We start from the raw sequence: 9348 nt of genomic DNA, 5'->3' as shown, positions 1-9348 counted from the left end.
CCCAGCACTATGACCCAGAGGCACAGTGCTGCACAGTAGGGGTCTGGAATGCACTCACCTTGAGACGCGGAGGCTCCGTGCCCTTCGACTGAGACCTCTCCGCTTGCCCTTTCCTCAGCCTCCGGCACCCACCGTCTGCTCTATTCTTTGTGCGTTTGACTATTTGATCCCTCGTGGAAGTGGTTTTCTGGTATCTGCCCTTCCACGTCTGACTTGTTTCATCGAGCATAACGTCCCCCAGAGTCACCCAAGTTGTGACGAATGTCAGGCTTCCCCTCTTTTTCAAGGCCGAATAACATTCCATTGTGTGTGTAAGCCCCATTCTCTTCATCCACTCATCACTTGATACACATTCAGCTTGCTTCCATGCCTTGGCTCTCGTGATAACGCTGCCGTGAACATGGGAGTGTAGACGTCTCTTTGAGATCCTGATTTCAATTCCATTGGGTGCGTACCCACAGTGGGATTGCTGGATCCTTTGGTAGCTCTACTTTTATCTTTTTGTATGGCCCTGGTGTCACGGCAAGGCTGGCCTCACAAATGAGCTCACAGTCTTCCTTCTTCAACGTTTTTGAAGAGTTTAAGAAGGATTGGTGTCAGTTCCTCTATAAATGTTTGGTAGAATTCCCTTGTGAAGACACCTGGTCGTGGGCACACATTGCATGTTATTGATGTCACAATTCACATCTTTTCTATGGTGTTTCCATTAAAAGATCTTTGTAGTTATAGTTATTCTTAATATTTTTGTCTTTTAACTTTTAGACCAGGGTTAAAAGCATTTCATGCGCCACCATTACAGTATTACTTTGTTTCGTACTTGTCTATATATTACCTTTACCAATAAGATTTATACTTTCATAAGCTTTTGCGTTGTGTGTAGTCTTCTTTCCTTTCAATTGGAAGTACTTCTCTTAGGCAGGTCTAGGGGTAACAAAGCCCCTCAGTTTTTGCTTTTCTGGAAAAGCCTTTCTCTCTCCTTCGTTTGTAAAGGACAGTGTTGCCAAGGACCGCATCCTCGGTTGGTGGGTATTTTTTCCTTTAGCACCTTAAACATATCATCTTACTCTCTCCTGACTTTCAAGGTTTCTCTCGAAAACTATGCTGATCATCTCCTGGGGTCCCTTGGATGTGATGAGTCACTCTTCTCTTGCTGTTTTCAAAAGGCTTTGTTTGTCTTTGACTTTGGACAATTTAAGGAACGTGTCTCGGTGTGGACCCTGTTTGTGTTTAACGTATTTGGGGTCTTTTGGGCTTCATGAACCTGAATGTCCATTTCTCTCCCCAGATTTGTAAAGTTTTCAGCTATTATGTCTTGAAGTACACTTTCTGCTCCTTTCTCTTTCTCTTCCCCTTCTGAAACACCCTTTCTGTTATATTGGTTTCCTTTAGGATGTCCCGCAAGTCTTACGGTCTTTCTTCATTCTTTCCCTTCCTTTTTCTTTTTGCTCCTCTGACTAGATAACTTCAAATAACCTGTCCTTGAGTTCCTTGATTCTTTCTTCTGCTTGTTCAAGTCTGATGCTGAAGCCCTCCACTGAATTTTTTAGTGCAGTCGTTGTACTCTTTAGCTCAGAAGGTGTGTGTTTAGTTGTCTGTCTGTATTCTCTCATGCCTCACTGAGCTTCTTTAAGATGTCTGCGTAGAATTTGCTGTCAGGCAATCTGCAGAGCTCCATTTCCTCAGGGTCGCTACTAGAGCTTTACCGTGTTTGTTTCATGGTGGCATGTACCCCATCTCCAGCCCTCAGAACAAACCCAAAGTCCACCCACAGCCTACGAGACCTGAGGGGTCTGGCCCTGCTCGCTTCTCCAGCTTCCTCAGCTTCCAGCTTCTCCCGGCTTCTCTGCTCCAGTCTCACATCCTCCATCGCATCCCTCACACGGCCAAGCTCCCCAGCTCCAGCATCTTGTCAGTCCTGTTCTTCCTGCCTGGAAGGTCTTCTCCTGGCTGCTCGTTTCACTGGCTCCCTCATCCGTTGGATCTCACTTTGAATGCCAGCTCCTAGGACAGGCTCTCCCCGTATCCCCCACCTGAATAGCCCTCCCCAACTCCCCTTGATCCTCTACAGCATCATCCCACTCTTCCCTCTGCGTCCTTGTCACCATCTGAGACCATCTCGTCTGTCCACTCGCTTATTGTCTGTCTTTCCCAGGAGAATGTCAGCTCCCAGGGGCAGGCAGGGTGTCTGTCTTGTTTATGACTGTACTCCCCGCCATTCCCTGCAAAGTTCTTTTAAAAAGACATTTTACATCGTCACGTAACAGTCGATGTATACCGTGCCGTACTTGACTTCACCCTTTACTGTCTGTGAACATGCCGCAGTTTCTGAGTAGAAGTAACACTGCAGTGAACGTCTCTGTGCACAGCATCCTTTGTCCCTGCCTCTGATGATCTCGTTAAGCAATAGTCTCAGGAGTGGAAATACTGGATCGAAGAGCATGAATATTTTTCAGCCTCCTTCATGCACACTGCCATCCTGCGTTCCAGAAAGTCTGAACCCAAGATCTAACGGAAGTCCCATCGTTCCTGACTGTGAGGGCTCAGAGATGGGTCCTTTAGACTAGAGGTACACGTGGGTCATGTGGGGTCTGATTCATATTCAGATTTTGATGCAGGAGGCGTGGAGCGGAGCTCGAGAAGCTCATTTCCAACCAGCTGCTGGGAGAACTCCTCCAGAGGCCTCCCTCCTGACGCATCCTTGCCTGCTCCTTGCCATCCCTGTCCGGGCTCCCTACTGACACGGCCCCTGGGCACCTGTGTCTCCACCCGGCCCTCTGGCTCCCAGGCCAGCAGGAAACCCTGGGCTTGTCTCCACTCTGCCTGCCTCGGGCCCTGTCTCCACGTGGCTCTCAGTTCCAGGCTCCCTACCCCGTGATGTCATATGTGGCTCTCAGGGGTTTTGAGCTGGTTTCCCACCACTCGTAGGGTGAAATTATCCCTTCAAATCCCAGGATGCTCCACTGCCCTGTGTGGAGAAGTCCACGTCTGTGGCTATTTGTCCTGCCTGCTCCCACCCTCTACCTCCCCATCTTATGACAACAGTGCCTCTTTTTCCTCAGAAGACCCCCTCCAGCCTTTCCTAGTCCGTGTGGTTTGGGGGAAGTTAACCGTCTATACACAGGCATCAAAGAGAAACATAGGACCTAGATCCAGCCAGTCAGTGCGTTTCATCCCTTTTGATCCGGTCACCAGGCTGAGGATGGACATGCGACCTGGGCCCAGCCATCCCGTGCTGGGACTTGCAATGGACTCCTATGAATGAGAAGCCCTCTCCCTCTGAGGCGCTGCCAGGGCACCTCACGCAGGCACCTGACGGAAGGGTGAGGCCAACACGGAAAGCAGAGCTAAGGGAGCTCCTGATGACACAATCTGAGCCCCGGGTCAGGCCAGGCCTGCCGCTGCCCTGACTTGCATGGGGATGGGGCGCCGTGGGGCGGGGACTAAAGCCGTCGAAGCACAGTGCTAGCTCAGGCGCTGATGCTCGTGTGTGACGGTGTGTCAGCACAGACTGAGGAGGGGAGAGGACTCCAGGGAGAGAAGCCCCAAGGGTGTGCACGGACACACGCGTGTGGGCACACACACGGCTCAGGCCAGACCAGCGCAGGTCATGAGGGGCTTGCAGCCAACAGGGGGAGCGCCGGTCCAGTGGAAGAGGGGGTTACCACGTTGCCGGGATCCCTGCGTGACGCACAATCAGCTTTGAAACGACAGTGAAAAAGAGGCAAGTTAGGCAGCCATTAAGAAGCGTGATGGGCGCCTGAGTCACAGCAGCATTTCATATGGGGCAGCGGCCCCCGTGGATCTCTAAACAGCCTCGAGCCTTCATCTCTCCCGAGGAAGAAATGCTCAGCCTTGTTATTTTTATGCATATTCAGGGCCTTCAAAGGCACCGTCTCCTGGGCTCCATGGGAGGAGAAGGGTCGGGTCAAGGTCACACAGCCTGTCGGTCAAGGGCAGACACATGGATGAGGTTTGCTTAGGAAAACCCAGGCCCCACCAGAGGCAGGTTCGGAAGCTGAAACCACAGGGCTCCTCAGTGCACGGCCCCGTCTGGGTCCCTCACCTAGTTCCGGGTTCCTTTACTGAGAAAGCTCCGCCCGAAGGCCTGGGTAAGTCCTAAGCTTTAGGCCCCACAAGGCGTGGATCAGCCCCTACTCCCAACAACACCCGACGCAGAGGCCAAGGCCGCTTCCCGCTTGCTTCTCCCTCGCCTTCCCGAGCCTAACCCCAAGGGCGCGGCCACGGACTGCTCACAGGGGCTCCCGGGCCTCTGCTCCTCCTCACTGGCAGATTCTTCCTATGACTGATGATTCAGAGCCTTGTTATGCCAACGACATCGACAGAGACCCATTCTGTTCGACGCTCACAGGCTGTTTTTCAAGGGTTCTTCATCTTCCAAACGAAACCAAATCCTCCTGCTTCGGCCCGGGCCAGTGAGGGGCCCAGCCCGCAGAGAGGGAGCAGCTCCGGGAGACCCTCAGCCTGCCGCCTGGTGGCCCAGGAGCCCACCCCCACCTGCCCACCTCCCGGGGAGCCCTGTCTCGCCCTCGAACCTGTCAGGGCTGAGGCGGGCTGGAAGTCACAGCTGCAGGCTCTGTTGCTTGGCCCTGACTCAGTTTCCACCCAGACGTCCTCTCCCTACCCCTCGGGCCTTCCTACACTTTCATGGGCCTCCCAGTCAGCAGCCTAAAGGGATGCACCTGCCCTTCCCGCCCCAGGGCAGAGGAGCCCAGCGCTGGCAGCTCTGAATAAGAGCACGGGGGCTGCGTGGGCGCGGTGGGGGTGTGGGGACTGGCCCCTGCCCAGAGCCCCCTGGGGGCTTCGCACCTTCCTCCCTGGGACAGGTGACCCTGCCTCCCTGAGCCTCCAGGCAGCCCTGTCGCTCAGGATGAGAGGACCCCGTTTCTCTCTGAGGACAGGACAGACGTGAAGGGTTTTGCAGAGCTGCTTCAAAGTGATGGTGATGGTGATAATGCTATAATGATAATTACCATTATTATAGCATGATCACGACTGGCATTGACTCAGAAAGGTCTGCGCAAATAATCCATAACCAGCCTATCAGTGAAAACTGGGGTGAGTTTATCAGGAGCCAGAGTGAGGGTGAGGCGTTCGGAGAGCATGGCTGTCAGAACGGTCTCGTCTCCTTTCGGAACAAGCAGCACACGTCAAACACACCAGGATACGTTGCCATCAGAACGTCACAGAGGCCTTCAGAGGCACAGCAGCAGGTCACCAGGACCCTGCTGAGAGGACCAGGCCTCCCCCAGAGGGCGCGGGAGGGGCCGGCTGCATCCTCGTGTGAAGAGAGCGCAGTCCGGACTCACTGGTCAAGCAGACGCACGTCTCGGGTTGACAGGCAGTGAGTCAGGCTTTCAGTTCAAGCCGAGTCAGTTATGAAGCCGAATAGTCGCCCCTTAGCCCTCGCTGTGTGACGCTCTCCCGTGCGCACTTAGCACAGACCCGGCCCCATCTACTGGCTTTCCAAGCATTCACGCATTCGATCCTCACTCCGTCCAAGGAGGACGGTGGTACTTCTATAAAATTTGTCTTTTCCACTTTCTGGGGCTTCTTTGTTTTTATTGCAACAGAATCCACGCTCGTTGGAGCAAATCAAACGGGATAGCGAGGCGCGAAGAGCAACGTCACAGTCTCCCCCCACCGGCCGCTCTCTCCCTCTCCATCCCTGTCCATTTCCGCTCTCCCGGAGCCACCAAGGCACATGGTTCCACGTATCCAGTCTGTCCTCATGCCAACACATCACGCACGTACAAGAAGGCTCTCTTAGAATTATGCTCCCCATTTTGTGCATCAGGAAAATGCAGCCCAGAGAAGTTAAATGACTTGGCCAAGGTCACACAGCAGGCAAGTGGAGGAGCTACCACCTCCTTGACTCCCAAGTTTAACAGCAAAGCCCTTGACCTTGCCCACTAGCCTACACTGCCTCCACAGTGTGGGGGGAAGAATACCACAGTGGTGATGTGCCCATCTCATCACAGGGCATGAGCATGACTTATCACAGGAGACGTTAACTTGACCGATTGGAGGATTAGTTTGCTGGGGTTGCCGTAACAAACACCGCAGACTGGGTGCTTAAAAGGCAGGAATTCCTTGCTCACCGTTCTGGTGTCTGGGAGTTCTAGATCAGCGTGGCAGCAGGGTTGATTCCTCCCAACGACTCTCACCCTGCTTGCGGATGGCCGCCTTCTCCGTCCGTCTGCACAGGGTCTTTCCTCTGCGCGTGTGTGCATCCCAATCTTTCCTGACGAGGACATCAGTCAGGTTGGGTTAGGGCTGACCCTAGGGACCTCCTGTAAACTCATGGCCCTCTTTAAAAGCCGTGTGTCCAAATACAGTCCATCCTGAGCCACGGGGGGCGGGGGGGGTGGGGGCTGGGACTTCAACACTTGGATTTGGGGGCACACCATTCAGCCCACGACACCCGGTTAGGGTGGCATCTTGTGGGTTTCTCTCATATAAAGTTACTATTTTTCTTTTTCCATACTTTATTTTTTGGAAGCGAGTTGCTAAGTCCAGCCCACAAGGGGAGATGTGTGGACTTCTTTGACTAAACACATCAAACAGGCAGGCAGAGGGTCTCCTGCCAGGTTCTCTCCCTTTGTCCTGTGCCTGTGTGAGCGCTGAGCTGGGGGCCGCGTGAGTCCTCCCTCGACCTGAAACCCAGAATGGGGTCCTGCAGAGCGGGGCTCAGGGAACACCCGCCGAGCCAGTGACCGCCTGACCGTGCGGCCAGGTCAGTGAGGGTTGCACACGGGACGGCCTCGAGACCCTGGACCTCCCTCGGCTCCGACCCTCTATTGGAAGACAGTTTATATTCTTGGGTCTGGGTTTAGCAGGAGATGCAAAGCTAGAAAGATAATTAAGAGCAGATTTAGGAGAAGTTACTAGGGATTGTAATCTCTAGTTTTAGGGGCTATGCAGAAAAAAATAAGTCGTTTTATTCAAAACCAGTTTAAAGCAGCAGCGAGTTTTCATGGCCTGTTGACTCTTCCCCAGGGCTCTGGATGGTAAATACACCCCAGTGCTGAGAGCAAACCCTGCGCCACCCGGCCCCGCCCGCCCACACAGTTGGCTGGTGGCTGGGCTGCAGCTCCCTCAGGCTGCAGGTGTGGGTGACAGCTTCTGTGAACCTGGCTGGCTTCAGAGACTACACCAGGTGGGATTGACCCCACTGCTCTCTGCCCAAAAGGGCGGCAGTTTCACCAGACAAACAAGCCAACATTCCTGAAACAATTATGGTTAAGATGGTATAATTACTGCAAGCCCATTCATTACTCAAGTTTATCGGTTTGAATCCTGACTCTGACTTTCCAGCTGTGTGACTTTGAACAAGTTACTTAACCTCTCTGTGCTTCAATGTCCTCATCTATAAATTGGGGATAATGGTAGTATTTATCTCATAGAGTTGTTGTAAGGATCAGATGTGTCTATACATACATAATGATTCCTGGGACATAATATATATGTTGGTCATCATTATTATTATCAGGCACTGTAAAGATACGAAATAATCTAACATATGATTCTTGCCTTGAGAAGCTTAGAATCCATCAGGAAGTCCTACTCTGAAAAAAACACTTGCTAAAAGATAATTATGAGATCTGAGTAACAAGTGCCATGAGAATTAAAAGGAGAGCAAGGCTAGAGTGGACTGTGGCAGTCAGGGCCAGCTTTCTGAGAGAGGAGGATTGAGCCGATATTTGAAAGACAAAGGCAGATTTGAATGGTAGAGGGACCACGTTTTAATCATGGTAGGTTAACTATTATAACAACAGCAAATTTCAGTGGCTTGACACAAACAGGTTTATTTCTTGCTCTTGTAAATAGGCAGTGGGGGCAGTGGTGGGGTGGAGGTGGTACTCTCCTCCCAGGAGTCATCCAGAAACCCAGGCTCTTTCCGTATTGTGGCTCCACCATTCCCTAGGGCCTCAGAATCCACTGCTGGATGCTCTGCATGCCGCCAGCAGAGGGGAGAAGAGAGGCAGCGGAGGATGGCACGGGAGGTTTTAATGGTACTTACCCTCACTCCAAGGCCACTCCTAACCATGAGTGAGGCTGCAAAGAGTCTCCCAGATGTGGGACCAGGAAGAAAAAAACTGATCTTGGTGAACACAGAGCAGTCTAGCCAGGGGTAAGAAATCCATCCTCAGGCTTCTTTTCTCAGAGGTGAAGCTCTTAGCAATGTAATTCTCACTCTGAACCTCTTCCAAGAGCTACACAAAGTATCCTTGTCATCATCACAATCAGCACCATCAGCATCATTTGCCTGTTTTATTGAGTTGCTACACAATCAAGTTTTGTTTTCCCTTCCCACTGCCTCAACCTCCCCAGGGCAATCAAATTAGTCACCAGGATGCCATCGACCCTGGTCATGGGCAGAGGCCTCATGTTTATAACCAGTGGCATAGGTTTAAATACCGGGATCCAAGACCGAGATTTATTCACTAGATTGCCCAAGCTCTCCAGGGAGGGGAAAGTGGCACTTTGTGCCCCTACTTTGCCCCTCCCGCTGCTTTGGACAAATGTCTGGGTGGGTCCTCATGGGTTATAGTGACACAGCACATTCAGAAATGAGTCATTCCCTACTGGACTGAGGTGGTGGATGCCTCCCTGGCCCATCAGGACTTTGGATCCGAGCTCCACCCAGTCTAGCAATGTCTATCTCCCAGTTGCTGGTGCAGGGAGGGCAGAGCACTCGGGCTTGCCTTATGATGCATTCCTTTCCTTGGTGTGTCAGAACCAGGATCCCCTGGGAGCACCAGTCCACCAGCCTCTTCCCTGCACCCTCCTCATCTTCTGAGCCATATCTTCCTGCCGTCCAAGAAAGCGGGTGTGGGGTCACTTCTTCCAAGAGGACATCCCATTCTGGTCCTCGCTGGCCCCCTTTCTCCTAGCCTCCGTTGCACCTGGACCTGTGAGCTATACGCTGGTGCTCAGCTGGGGATGACTTGGTCCCCCCGGAAACATCTGGCAATATTTGGAGACATTTTGATTGCACCACTGGGGGAGGGCATCTAGTGGTAGAGGCCAGGGATGCTGCTCAACATCCTAGAGTGCACAGGACAGCTCCTCCCAACCCCTGACAAATAACACTCGGGTTCAACATGTCAGGAGCTCCAAGACTGAGAAACCCTGACCTACACAGAGAGAACATACCCCCGATATACACGCTTACACACTACTCCCCCTCATGCGCAGGGGAGACGTTCCCAGACTCCCCGCGGATGCCTGAAACTGCAGGTAGTGCTGAACCCTCCGAATACTAGGCTGCTTTCCTACACATGCAAACCTATCATAAAGTTTAATTCATAAAGTAGGCACAGCAAG

This window comes from Equus asinus, chromosome 4, assembly GCF_041296235.1.
Source record: "Equus asinus isolate D_3611 breed Donkey chromosome 4, EquAss-T2T_v2, whole genome shotgun sequence".
NCBI classification, from domain to species: Eukaryota; Metazoa; Chordata; class Mammalia; order Perissodactyla; family Equidae; genus Equus; species Equus asinus.
This window is presented reverse-complemented; position numbering follows the sequence as displayed.